Source organism: Rhineura floridana, chromosome 5 (genome assembly GCF_030035675.1).
Source record: "Rhineura floridana isolate rRhiFlo1 chromosome 5, rRhiFlo1.hap2, whole genome shotgun sequence".
Lineage (NCBI taxonomy): Eukaryota > Metazoa > Chordata > Lepidosauria > Squamata > Rhineuridae > Rhineura > Rhineura floridana.
In genome coordinates this window covers 41054045-41069285 of record NC_084484.1, presented here as the reverse complement: position 1 = coordinate 41069285, position 15241 = coordinate 41054045, and the positions used below count along the sequence as shown (strand labels likewise).

The window sequence follows — 15241 nt, the reverse complement described above, 5'->3', positions numbered from 1 at the left end:
GGTGAGATGAAGCATTGTCTGGAAATGACAGAGGGCCAGATGGACCGCCCTTAGCTTCAGTCAGTTTATACTGTGACCCCTTTCTGACATTCTTACCCAGTTTATACTGTGACCCCTTTCTGACATTCTTACCTTTGGCTGCTCAGAGGCACTATAACCCACGTGATGGCATTCTACCTGGGGAAAACCTTCTGCACAAGTTACAGGGACTGGTCCATCTTTGGAGGCTGCCACTTTGTGTGATAAGAGGTGTATAAATTATGCATGGTATGGAGAAAGTGGATAGGAAGATGTTTTTCTCCCTCTCTCATAATACTAGAATTTGGGGACATTCAATGAAGCTGGAAGTTATTATAATTTTATTCATTTATATCCTGCCTTTTCCCCAAAACTGAGACTCAAGGAGGCTTACAAAAATTAAAACAAATACAGATATATTTGTGAAAACATAAAACATGTGTAAGTGAAAACATACAAAAGTTATTGCTAAGATGTAATTAAACTAGCTATAGAATTAAAACCATTTAAAACATATCTATTATAAAAAGCCAAAGATAAAGATAAGTAGAATAGCACACTATTAATAGCCCTTGCAGTCAGTTCTCAAAGCCTGCCCGAATATAAGTTTTCACCTCCAGCAGAAAGACTGCAAGGAGGGAGCCAGTCTAACCTCCCTAAGAAGGGAGTTCCAGAGCCTTTGGGGAGCCACTGAGAAGGCCCTCTCCCATGTACCTGTGAGGGTGGCGTGACTGAGAGAAGGGCCTCCCTCTGAGGATTTCAGAGCTTGAATAAGCTCATATTGGAAGATACGAGCCTTCAGATAGCCTGGACCCAAGCTGTATAGTGCTTTACAAATCATAACCAGCACTGAATTGTGCTCAGAAATACGCCAGTAGCCAGTGGAGCTGTTCTAACAAGGGAGTCATGTACACCCTGTAACTAGCCCCAATTAATAAACTGGCTGCAGCTCTTTGGACCAGCTGGTGTTTTGGAACATTCTTCAAAGGCAGCCACATGTAGAGCATGTTACAGTAATCCAAATGGGATGTGACTAAGGCTGCAATCTCATACATGTCTACTCAGAAGTAAGTTCCATCGGGTTCAATGGGACTTATTCCCAGGCAAGTGTGTATTGGATTGCAGCCTAAGGCATGTGTTACCTGTGGCCAGATCAGGAATGGATGCCATTGGCACACTAATTTTAACTGTGCAAGTGCATTCCTGGACACTACCAAAACCAGAGGATCCAGGTTCAGGGCAGAATCCAGGAGGACACCCCAACTGTGGGCCTGTGTCTTCAGGGGGAGCGTAACCCCGTCCAGTACAGGTTGAATCCCTATTCCGATATGCCTTTTGACTAATCAGGAGTGCCAAAGTTGGAAGATTCAGGACAGACAAAAGAAAGTACTTCTTCACACAGCATATAGTTAAACTTTTGAATTCATTCCCACAAGATGTAATGATGGGCACCAACTTGGATGGCTTTAAAGGAGGATTAGATTCATGGTAGGAAGGATTTAAATTCATGGAAGGTAATCCTATCAATGGCTACTAGTTATGGTGGCCATGTACTTCCTCCAGTATTGGAGATAGTATGCCTCTGAATTCCGCTTGCCATGAATTGCTAGTGAAGAAGAGGGTTGTTTAACTAAAGTCCTGCTTACAGGCTTCCCACAGGTATCTGGTTGGTGACTGTGAAAAGATATACTGGACCAGATGGGCCATTAGCCTGATCCAGCAGGACTATTCTTCTCCTGTTATATCCAGTTACATGGGAGTACACCCCATTGCACTCAATGGGACACACTTCTAGATAGACATGTATAAGACAATAAGGGTTATTGCTCCATCACAAGTCTAGATTTCAATTTATTACTGTAAAGAATGAAGAAATGGTTCATTCATTCCAAGAATGAATGGTTGCACAAAGATGTATGATTAAATGCTGGGCTCTGCAATTGGCCTCTAGCAGAGCTCCCAGTTAAATTTTTTTTTAAAAAGGTAGAAACCACTGATCAGTAGCTGTATATGGACACAAGCCTAGAGGCTAATAGCCCAGTGCTTACCCCAGAGAGACAAGTAATAAACTTCATGCTGTACAGTTCTAAGAATGTTTACTTAGGAATAAGTTACAATTAATTCAATTGTACTAGGTCCTAAGGAAGTGTTCACAGGATGGTACCCTCAGTGCATTCCCTTGAAAAGGTTATTCCAAAACTACCCACCAAGTAAAGTTTTTATAAACAATTAAAAATTACAACACTTAATGTTTTAAAAATCAAACTTCTATTACATAGGTTATCATTTATTAATTCAGAATAGGTACCCTACAGAACAATTCCAGGGATCCTGGGTTGTATCCAACTAAATCATTGTGCATGTGGAAGAACAACTGTGAACACAAAGGAACTTCCCCTCCTTCTCCTACCACATGCATCCCCCAAACCTGCTTTGAGAATTTCCCCAACCCTCAGGAGAAGTTCTGTTGCGCTCATAGAAGGTGTTCTCTGCATGCAGTGATTTAGTTATACAACCCACTAATTTAATATTTTTAAAGGTGTTATAAAATGTGAACTTTAGCAATGCTAACAGTCAATCAAGCTGCCATCAGTCTTGGCTGACTCCAGCAATTCTAGGAGCTGGCAGCTACTGACTGTCTTTAAAACAATTTTTGAAGGTCTTGCTTTAACATCTGGCACTGTTTCTACAATGATCTATTCCTTAATGTCCCCAAAAACCTGATAGCTTAATAGGAGGCTTGAAGGACATTGAATAAAATAAATGTACAATAAGCAAATTTAAACATAACAGTGGCAAGTTGCAAATGCCACTTTAAGTACACTGCTTTAAAATGTTTACTGTCAAACAAATTAGGGAATCATTTAAAGAGTTTTCTGTATAACTGAAATTTCACAAGTCATTTCTGGACAGACTGAATCACTGCTCCAAGAAGCACAAACATTATGAGTAGTCAGCAACAGAACAAATATTGAAAGACATTGTAGTCTGCTTTGTGCATGCACATGGAAGTTTGTTTTTTGGGGGGCTCCTACTGGGAGGAAGGGCGGGTTATCCTACCCTCACAAACACTATGTAAATTTATGCAGAGAAAATCAAATCAGAGCTATCCCGTGATCTTCATAGCTGAGTAGAGAAACAGTGCTTCTAACCACAATGTTTTTCTCCCCTGCAATTCATCTGCTTTAAATAAAAAGGCTATAATATTGGCAAATTAAATCAGAAAAATAGCCTGTAGAAGACTTATGGTAACTTGCCATGAAATCAGCACCACTATTTTCCTGCATTGCAAAATCTGGTCAAACTGCACCAAGTGGACTTCACCCTTGTTAGTTCCTATCTCTGGACACAGATGGAAAAGTTGTCGGCTCTTTCTTAAGGAAAAACAAAGCCACCAAAGAAACAACTTTTTCAACTTCTCAACCTATGGGACCTTATGCATGCTCTTGACATATTGATTGGTTGTGCCTGTTCTGAATGCTATCTTCATAGATACTTTGTTTAAAAAGTCTTATGAATTTATGCTGTAATTAGTCTAACCATCTCTTGCTCAACTTCCTTCCTTCCTTCCTTCCTTCCTTCCTTCCTTCCTTCCTTCCTTCCTTCCTTCCTTTTACTGTCTCAACTAATACCTTCCCCCCTATTCAGATGATAAATTCCCAAGTAAGGATAGTTAAAATCTCTTTCATTAACCAGGAGATTATCATCATCCCACAGGGAGTATATCCTACAGCTGCAACTCTCAGGGCAGGCTGGCCTTCTAAAAAGTGTGATTGTTTGGGGGAAAGGGGGTGCTTCTCCCTCATCATTTTCATTCAGAGGCATGCTGTGGTTGCTGAGCAGGAGAAGATGGGATTTTTTTAGGGAGTGGAGATGGGGTGAAAATGGTGCCACCTTCTTCTCCCTCTGCCACGCCCCCTAAATCTGTTCTAGAAATTCCTCCAACTCTGCAGAGATTTAGGGAAGGGTGTGGAGTGTGTGCAGAAGGGGAGGAGAAGGGGGAAAGTCCCACTGTACAAGCAGAAATCCTTGTGCTGATGGGACAAGTTAATGAAATACTACCCTTAGCAACTTTTGCCTCCTCTCTGACATAATGAAGTCAACAGGAACAGGATGAATGCACAGTTTTTTTTTTAAAAAAAATGAACGTTTCCAATCTTTTCTACAAGATCCCCAAAATAAGGAGCCTTTGAGTGACTAGGTGATTTGTCTATAATATCTGAATCCCATCCTTCCTCCAAGGATCAAAGAACAGAACTGTAACCTCACAACCTTCCTGTGAGGTTGTGACTAGCTCAAGGCCATCCAGTAACCTGGATGGATATAATGCTTATGCACACTAGCAGTTCTCTTATTATACAAAGTAGTATGTAACATTTATTATCTTCTAAAAAGTTGTAAAGAAAGCAAGCCTTGTTACCATTTGCTTACACGTTTGCCTCCTGGACTCCACCCACCACAGCAGCTATGCAATATCAACTGATCTACAAAGGAGAATCATAGAGGATAGGGAGGAGCCATCCCATCGACACGCCCACTCCTGAATCAGCTGGGAGTTGACCCTCATGTTCAGAGGAGTTAATCATTTTCCACCTAGAGACAGAAGACCAGCAAAACAGGTTTAATATACCAAAGGAGAAAAATGTACTTGTTTATTCCAAAATCAAGAGAGGGTGCAGATGTGAAGGGAAAAACGCACCCTAATCCAGGCAAGCAGTCCCAAATTCATAAAAAGAATGAATTCTTCAAAACTTATCCATTCATTTATTTTGCCAAAGCGGCTTTTTGAAAGGACAGGCAGCAACAACGTGATAGTTCACAGTAATATGATCACCAAGCAATTACTGCTCTGTTAGGAGTAGAGAGAAAAGAAATCCAGTTCGTAGCTCAAGACATCAGCAACATTTTCTCCCAGGGTCAGAGCTGACTTCTGCATGCTTTTGTTCTGGTTTTAGCCATTCAGTTGCTGGTAAGCCTGGGGAAGGGCCGTAGCTCAGTGGCAGAACACACACTCTGCATGCAAAAGGTCTCATGTTCAATTCCTGACGTCTCCAGGTATGTCTGGAATCCTGGAGAGCCACAGCCAATCAATGTATGCAATAGTGAGCTAGCTGGACCAATGGTCTGACTTGGTATAAGGCAGCTTCCTATGCAAGGGTGCCTTTTTGTGACTATGTAACAGCAGACTATTGTATTTCTTTCTCATTGTGATTTCCCCCTCCCAGTTCTTCCCATATTAAGAGAAAATATAATCTGCCTCCACTCCTACTATTTAGCTAGAATGAAGAGGATCAGAAATTGATCACTTGACACAGAATATCAGTGGACAAGGGATTTCAGATACTGACAAAATTTGAGAACAGAATTAAGCTGAGAAAGAGAAAACTCAGGGTTTTTTGTTTTGTAATGTTCGTGCATTAACACAAATATGTGAACAAAGTAATTAGAAGAAGGTTGCAATTGAGTAGAGGAGGATCTACGAATGGTTGAAACAACAACTACTACTGACTGAAGGAAGAACTACTCTTCCCACAAAGGAGCAGATCAAGGCTCGGTTCAAACATAGGAGAAAATATTGTTTTAATGCTACATGAATGAGACCAGAATGATCCTCATATTCTCATGACCTCCCTCCTCTTGTATGCAGATTCTTTCCTTCCCTCCCTTCCTGGCTTGCAGTAAACTATGGTTTGTACTAACTTTGCAAACCAGGATTTGCAGCTATGGCGTTCTGCAAATCAGGGAGCAATCACAGCACATCAGGGGACAAGGCAGTGCAAGAGCCCAAGGCTTATTTACACAACATCAAACCATGGTTTGCTGTTTTGTATGAACCAATGTACAACTCCTTGTTTGCCTTAGGAGCAAACCTTAAGTACAGCTTCCACATTTTCTGGTCCCATGCCACTCTGATTAACATTTGTGAAAAATAGGAGCCAAGTGATCTGAACAGCATCACTGGGAAATTGCTCCCATATAGTGTCCATAGTATGCAAAGAAGCATAGGATTCTTAAGAAAAATGATTTTTTTACACACACAAAAAAGATTGCTGCTCCCACTTGTTGGGATTTGACTTGATTTGACTAATACTGTGGGAGTGCTCTAATGTTGGAAAGGGAATGTCAAGAAAATGGTAGTAGAGATATTTTTAAATTATATACAGCCATGGATCAAGCTGTAACATACAGCAGAGATTCACGAATGCTTTTTTGCTACGTCTTACATGCACTTCTCCCCTTGCTTAGATTTCATAGGAGCAGTATGTCAAACAGAGCTATTCTCTGAAAAGGGAAAGAAAATGGGTTGTAGAAGTATTAAATATGACAAGGAAATGAGGAGAGTGGTGAAGGTATAGAACAGGAATGGGGAACCTCAGACCTGGAGGCCCAATACAACCATTTAGGTCTCTCTATCTGGCCCTTAAGACTCTCCTAGCCCAGATGCCCTCCCCTGCCACAGCTTCCTTGGGCTTTTCCCCTGGCTGGAATGTGTCCTTGAAGTCTGACGATTACTCGTTTGCCCAGAGGTAAGATAGAGAGGGATGTATGAGTGCGAGTAGAAACTACCCTACTGTACAAAGGTAAAATTAACCTTCATTGTTCCACTCACGTTTGCCTCTGGCCCTGTCCACCATTGCATGTGGCCCCCAGAAGATTGCCCAGAAGGGAGCATGGGTCTTGGGCTGAAAACGGTTTCCCACCTGTGGTATAGAGGCAACGGAAAAATGAATGATATTCATTAATCATGAAAAGTTGCTGAAGAGACAGAAATGAAATAGGAGAAGGAACGGAATAGAAAGATTACCCAATTTGCCTGCCTTCTGTTAACCAGATCATGCTGCTGATTTTAGCATGCCAATAGCTGAGAACCATTAGACTAAGCTGTCTAAAGCATTATTATCCCAAGTAGGATACTGGGAACAATGAAAGAAATTTTCTAATATCTTAACATGCAGAAAATGTTTTTTGTATGGTCTGGAAAAAGAAAGTTTCGCATTATTAAAAATCTATTTTAAAACTGCCACAACATTATGAAAACTTAGCTGATCTTTATTGCTGAATTTTGGCAAACATGCAAGTTTCTTAATGCTTACCAGGAATTTAAATGCAAAATGCTAACAAAAAAGCTAAAAAGACATAATTTGTGTCATTTTTTTCCCTTGCAAGTTTAAAATTCATTCCCCCCACCCCCGGACACACATACTCGAACAATTTACCATTATTGTTTGCATATCCCCATGATTGACATGCTGGTGATCATTCTGGTATGGTACTGAAATGCGAGGTGACTGCTCAAACATTTTCTAGTAAGTGTAATATGAACATCAAAATGGATGAAAAATTTTCCTATTACTTATGCAGAACAAACAGTCAAACCTGGAGCAGCTGGCTAACCAGGAAGGCATCACTGTGACCATCTGGAGATTATCAGAAAGGAAGACAGAACTGTAACAGCATCTGGAACTGTAAAGGAAGACAGAAATATAACAGCATCTAGAAAACAAAATAGTAAATTGTGCAGTTAAGGAATCTCTCTTTAGGATTATCTATTTCTTTTTCAATTTGCTGAGCGGCTTCTATGTTCAGTACTCCCTTCAGCAGCTACAAGCTACAGCAGCACTGTACGTGAAGATAATACACGTTACTATAGGGAATTCTTGAGTGCTCCCAACATGCCTTCTATCACCAACTATACATTCTACAGAAAGCAATGCAAAGCCGTACAAGATTAGAACATTCAGATTAGCAAAATACAAGCACATACAAATCACATTCTCTCAATGACTCTCATATCAGAGCAGAATGAACTTTTAACTGTTGATGAAACCAGCTTTTAAGGAGGCCTTTGTAAGAGTATGCAATCTCAGTGGAAAATATTGTGGACAAACATTCATTCATTAGATTAGAAAGGCCCAAGAGAGGAAAAAGTAATTGAAGATGAGCTGGTAAGTGCAAGAAAAAGAATTTGGTTTCACTTATGTAGACAGAGTGCCCCCTAGCCTTCAACGAAAAATATGTGCATAGAGTATTAACAGCCTTAAAAATGTTTTTACTTCATTCTCAGATCTGGCTGATGAAGAAAAATGAAACTTTCCTCAAACTTGGCAAAGATCTGCTAAGCATGGATGTTCTCAAAATTAGGTCTTCTAGCAACTTTTCAGAAGGAAGAAGTATGATCCCCAAGAATTGTTAATGTCACCCCCCTCCCCCATGCAAACCAAGTATTGTATCCATCAGTGTGAATGTTCCCATTCAAATATGTTATAGCCAGTTTCATCTATTAATTTTTTCTATCCATCATGCACAAAAAAGGCATAAGATGTCATCAGAGATTTAGAAACTTTACATTTAGCTGCTGATTTTGAGGCATTTAATTTAACTTCTACATAATATCAAGACCTTTACAGAATAGATAGACAAATCTGCACTCACACTTGCATCTCCTGGATTCAGCTGCAAAGTTGCAATGTATTTGACCTGAAATACTGCTTCTCTTCACTTTAAGCACAGTGAAACAAAATTGGACCTTTCCACTCTACCTATATATAGAATATAGAAGAGGTTTTTTGTCATGGCTATGGCTAAACAAAAGCTAAACGTTCCTCTCATAGCTGGCAAGGCAAGCAAATACATTTCTTGAATAGTTTCTACCAAGTGCAGGAAGGTTTGGCAAAGATGACGGGGGGAGGGAGAGGGACAGATTACATGTAATCTGTTATTGTTTTAGAAGCAAAAAAGGGAAAGAAGTTCACTGTTAATTCCTGGCACTCATTTCTTTTCACTGTGTGCAATTTTACATTAACAAGTAAAACACAACTGCCAGGTACACCATGTTCCAGACACCATACAAAAACGGACCTATTAATATTGTAATTGCCTTAAAAATTGACCTTTTTTACTTCTTTTCCCTTAGAAATGCTGAACAGTTTTGTGAAAAGTGACAGGCCGGCCTTCTTCATGTTGAGCAATTAAATGATCACCTGAAAATCCAGAAAGGAAATAGCAGAACAGAACATTATTAGAGAGGGTAAAAACAAGCACACCGTTAGGAAGGCCAATCGACACAAAATAAGCAACAAAAATTGTGAAGTTGCAAAAACAAAAAAAACACCCTCAATAGAGCCAGGATTTTGACAAAAAGAGAATTAAACTTTTAAATCATACTTGGCTGTTTTACCAGCCAGTTTCAGTCTTTCTGAGAGAAACTGGACCTGACCTTGGTTAGTCATGACCTAGTTAGTGCTAAATTAGATTACAGCAATGTGAGGCTTCCTCAAAAGACTTTTGGGAATGAAACTGGTCCAAACTGCAGCTTGGCAGGATGCTTGCTGGAGCCATGAAATTCTATTCCTGTATCAATTGCCCGAAGATCCTCCGTGGTGCAAAGTGGTAAGCGGCAGTAACGCAGCCGAAGCTCTGCTCACGGTCAGAGTTCGATTCCAATGGAAGGAGGAAGTTGAATCTCCAGTAAAAGGGGTTGAGGTCTACTCAACCTTCCATCCATCCGTGGTTGGTAAAATGAGTACCCGGCATATGCTGGGGGGTAAAGAAAGGCCGGGGAAGGAACTGGCAATCCCACTCCATATATACGGTCTGCCTAGTAAATGTTGCAAGACGTCATCCTAAGAGTCGGAAACGACTCGCACTGTAAGTGCGGGGACACCTTTACCTTATCAATTGCCTATTTGTTTCTGGATTCAACTTAAAATTTAGCTGATTATTTACATCTAGTTTTTCCTATTATAATAGCAATCAAAAGTGGCTAAAGTGTTGGTCTTAAAATATTTTTAACAGCCTGGGACTAGGATGCCTCAATCATTGCTTTCTCCCATATGAACCTACTTACATCCAAAGATTATCTTAAAAGGCCTGCTCTTCATCCCATCATGGCTCGAGATACAAGAGTCAGGTACAAGAGACACAGAGCTTCTTGGGAGCTGTCCTTAAAGCTTTGGAAGTTAATTGTCATACATTACAAGACATTTTGAACAGGAAAAGATTACGTATTACATGGACAAGTTGCTCTTCATACTAAGGCAAAAAATTAAAGAAGTTTAGGCAGAATTTATATAGTCCCCCATTACTAGCTACTCTTTCTGTATTTAAGAACATAAGAGCAGCTGGATCAAATTCAAAGATCCTATCCAGTCCAGCATCCTGTTTCCCATAGAAGCCAGCCAGGTGCCTGTGGGTAGCCCAAACGCCAGGCATGAGGGCAATAGCTCTCTCCTCCCTTTCTAGCCACTGATACTTTTCCTCCATGAATTTGTCAAATCCCCTTTTTAAAGTAATCTAAATTGGGGGCCATCACTACGATCTTCTGACAGTGAAATACATAAATGGAACTATGCACTATGTGAAGTGCTTCCCTTAGTCTGTGCTGCATCTCCTTACCAATCAGTTTCACTTGATATCCCCAATATTCAGAAATTATGGGGGGAGGGGGAGAGAGTCTTCTATATCTACTCGCTCAATACCATGCATAATAGTATGGTATTACAAATGGCAAAAATGCATTTACATTTTACAGGAGAAAAATCTTTCAGAATGCCATAAACACTTTTGGATAAGGCTGGTCCAATGGTTTTCCCCAATGTGACTCTATTATGAAGCATACAAATTGGCTACCTCTAGAGTGGTAGAACACAAGCAGAAAAAGTGACTTGAGTCAACAAAATATGTACCCCCTGCCAAACGATATACTGCAGTTTCCAACCAAGGAAATATTTTAACCATTCTAAACCATTTTAACCATTTCAAAATTCAATCTTTGTTTTAAGCTCTTTAACAACAAGGAAAATAAATCACAATTAATATTTTAATCAACAAATTGATAACAAATAATATTGGACAACTCATTTTTTTTGTGGGGGAAGTGGTTTACATACAGAGCTGTTTTCAATAAAAAAATTTTTTATACTTAACGGATCAAACAGAGCAAATGAGTTATATTCATTGCAATATTTTCAAACTTGACATTATGTTGTGAAGCTGATGAGGAAATATGGTCCAAATAGAGGCCTTACAAAAACTGAGGAACAATAAAATAAGTAATTGATAAATCCTCCCTCTTACAATATGAAAACATTGCTATTTCTGTTGGCTATTAAACCGAGAAAGCAGAGGTTAAATTTCCACAAGTGAGCTACGTGACTTAGCAGCGAAAGTTGGCAGAGCTCGAGCCATCTTCAAGGACACGTTGCTAAGAAACCTAGGCTCGGGCAGCTGGCCTTATCTATATAGAGGGCCAGCAGACACTTATGAGTGTGGGGGTCGAGGAGTTTGTACAGAGAGAGCTTGTGATATATTGTCAGTAAAGTGACTCTTAAAACTTATTGCTTGTCCGGCTCATTGCTTCAACTGGCATCTAGCCTGTCACTATATTGTTCTGCATCCTGGGCATCTGCTTGCGCCAGATACAACATCCAACAAGTGGTAGCAGAGAATGGTTTCCTGGTGCTGATGGTACCTGGTGCTGATGGTTACCTGGTGCTGAGGATTACCTGGAGCGGAGGATTGCAGAAAAGCGGCAGAGAAAAGCCAGAACTGCAGACCAGCGGGAAAAACAGCAGAGAGACAGAGAAACCGAAAGCTGAGCTGAAAGCTGTGAGAGAGCCGTGGGAAAGAAAAAAAACTAACTGAAGGACAGAGGTGAGAAGCTCTAATTACAAAGGCGGTGAACTGTGAAAAGTGAAAGTATGTCTGTTACGTTATCGGCCGGGATTCCCTTGGAAAGGCTGACAGGGAAAAATTATGGCACTTGGAAACAGAGAATGCAGGCTTTTCTAGTGAAAGACCTGTGGAAAGCTATCGCAGAAGACCCACCTGCCGGGGTGCCTATTCCAGCAGATTGGAGAAGGCTGGATGAGAGGGCAAAGGCGTTAATTGTTCTTGCTATTGATGATTCTCAATTACTGCACGTGCGTGATGCAACAACGGCAAAAGAAACCTGGGAAACTTTAAGAAATATTCATGTGAGAAAGACTGCCAGTTCTAAAATATATCTTGCCAGAAGATTGTATCAGATGCGCTTATCTGGAGATACAACCATGTCAGAGCATTTGTTGGAAATAAACAGACTGTTTACTGAGTTGTCAGAACGTGAAATTGAACATTCTCAAACGCAAAAAGTGTATATCACATTAGCTTCACTAGATTCAAGTTATGATAGTCTGGTGAGCTCTTTGGAAGCAATGGACGATGCCAATCTCAATATGGATTATATAGAAGGCAAACTTTTACAAGAATTCCAAAGGAGGCAAGAAATGACAAAGCAGGAAAAGACTGAGTCTAAACACAGCGTGGAAAAGCAGAACAACAAAGCAGCACAAGAGAGACTGTATGGACAAAAGGCATGTTATTTTTGTGGTTCCAAGCAACATCTTCAAAGGAATTGTGAAGCAAGAAGAAGAGAAAGAGGAAGAAAACCATGTGTACAGGTGATCTATGCTAGTAAGAATAAGCAATGTATTAACAATGAGCAGGGAAATAACTGTAAAGATTTATGGGCAATTGACAGTGGGGCAGCAAATAGTATAATCAAAGATAAATCCATGTTTCATACATTTTGTGACGTAGAGGATCATGTAATAATGGCTGATGGGACTAAGAAACTTATCAAAAGTAGGGGTACAGTGAAATAGCAGGTTTCAATACCATTATGACAGATGTGCTGTTTGTTCCTGATATCAAATGTAACATTATGGCTGTGTCGAAACTCAATGAAATGGGGTTCACAGTGATGTTCAAAAGGGGTTCAGTGCATGTAATGAGAGGGGAAAAAATATTCATGAAAGGGATAGTAAAGAAGTCACTGTTCTATATGCAGCTGAGAGTCCTCAGTAAAGACACAGACAGGACACATAGAGGTTCAATAGGGATTAACCTGACGCAGTCAGTGAAAGCACAGACGCCAGTGATTGATGCTGATGTCGTGGCTTATAAAACAGAGCAGGAAAAAGAACCCTCAAGCCTTGGGGATATAAAACAATTACCCATAGCCGAACAGAATGAATGGCATGCAGCGATGAAAGAGGAGCTGGAAGCAATGCGAAATAATGGCACATGGACGCTAGTACCTCTGCCCCCAGGGAAGAAAGCTATAGGGTGTAAGTGGATATTTAAACGTAAGCGGTCGAGTACTGGACAGATACAAAGATATAGGGCACGCCTAGTAGCTAAGGGCTTTACATAGCAATTCGGGATGGACTATGATGCAGTTTTCGCTCCCGTGGTGAAACATGAGTCAATCAGGGTTTTGCTAAAAATAGCTGCCATAGAAAACATGCATGTAAGCCACTATGACATTGGCACGGCATTTTTACATGGGGAGTTGAAAGAAGAAATCTATATGGAACAGCCTCCCGGAAGTGAAACACAGCCAGGTCTAGTTTGCAAGTTACAGAAATCCTTGTATGGTCTGCGCCAGAGTGCGCGCTGTTGGAACGAAAAACTAGATGATGTTCTGCAGTCAATGAATTTCAAGCGTTGTGTGGCAGACCCCTGTGTGTATGTGAAAGAAAGAAAGGGGGGGCTCACATACTGCCTAGTTTATGTAGATGACATCCTGTACTTGTCCCATGAGGAGGAAGACGAAAGAGAGTTCCATAATAGTCTGAAACAACATGTGGTAATGAAAAGTTTGGGACCTGTAAGTCATTATTTAGGTACAGAGGTCATACGGGGTTCAGACGGGAGTTTCGTGTTAAAACAGGAAGGAAAGATAAAACAAATACTAGCAGATTGTGGGATGTCTGAATGTAAGGGAGTAGGGACTCCCATGACAACATCATTTCAACAAGAAAACACAGAGACAGCTTGTGAAAACACTGCTAGGTACAGACACATCATAGGACAGTTGCAATATCTTGTTAAGGTAACAAGACCTGACATTTGTAATGCTGTTAGCATCTTAAGTCAAAAAGTAGAACAGCCTACTGAGACAGATTGGCAAGGAATAAAACGAGTCCTGAGGTATTTGCAAGGTACTAGCAGTAAAGGTCTAGTGTTGTCCAACAGTAAACACGTGAGTATGTGCTGCTATGTAGATGCGGATCATGCTGGCGATCCCAGTAGCCGCAAGTCTACTACTGGTGTTGTCATTCTATTATATGATTCAGTGATTGATTGGTGCAGCAAGCGGCAAACTATAGTGGCAACATCAAGTTCAGAAGCTGAATATATAGCGTTGTCTCTGGTTTGTAACGAACTTACCTGGTTCGACCATCTACTGTTTGAAATTGGAAAAGGCATAGACAAACCAATCAAAATATATGAGGACAATCAGACCTGCATTAAGCTAGCTCAGTCAGAAGCACACACCAAGAGAACCAAGCATATCAGCATCAAATATCACCATGTCAGAGAAACGATTAAACAAGGGTTTGTGGAATTAACTTATTGTAACACTGCTGATATGCTGGCTGACGTTATGACAAAACCACTAAGTGAAGACAAGTTCTCAAAACTGATAAATCAAGTAGGTATGACTGGAAAAAGTGGGATGATGGAAATCATGAAGAGCAATGAAATGTAATGAAAATGATGCTGAGATTGCAATGGAGTAACTGTATTACAAATGAAAGTGATGTAAACTGGAATAAAAGGAAATGTATCAGAAGAATAAAACCAAATGATGTAAATGTACTGACATGTAAAATGTAACACATGTAAATGGAAGAGAAATGTAACTGGCTGAATGTGGAAATTTAAGGTGGGGGATTGTTGGCTATTAAACCGAGAAAGCAGAGGTTAAATTTCCACAAGTGAGCTACGTGACTTAGCGGCGAAAGTTGGCAGAGCTCGAGCCATCTTCAAGGACACGTTGCTAAGAAACCTAGGCTCGGGCAGCTGGCCATATCTATATAGAGGGCCAGCAGACACTTATGAGTGTGGGGGTCGAGGAGTTTGTACAGAGAGAGCTTGTGATATATTGTCAGTAAAGTGACTCTTAAAACTTATTGCTTGTCCGGCTCATTGCTTCAACTGGCATCTAGCCTGTCACTATATTGTTCTGCATCCTGGGCATCTGCTTGCGCCAGATACAACAGAATATGGGAAACATCTAGGGACTCCAATGCCATAACGCATTTGGCAATGGATATTAAAAATACATTTAGTACCTAGATAGGTACCAACCTGAAAGTGGATTTTCAATAGATTTTTGTTAAAAATCAGTGCTACTTGGCACCACACTAATTGGGAAAAAAAACACCCTATGCTG

The 15241-nt window shown here is 40.4% G+C and overlaps 1 long non-coding RNA gene across 1 annotated transcript; it reads right to left on the bottom strand.

Moving 5' to 3' along the window:
* Positions 1-4085: 4085 nt before the first annotated feature.
* Positions 4086-7477, bottom strand: LOC133385802 (uncharacterized). The gene is made up of 3 exons (XR_009762966.1): positions 7396-7477; positions 6629-6719; positions 4086-4611 (listed from the first exon to the last, which is right to left on the bottom strand). It is a non-coding gene; the product is annotated as an uncharacterized LOC133385802 (long non-coding RNA).
* Positions 7478-15241: the final 7764 nt, after the last annotated feature.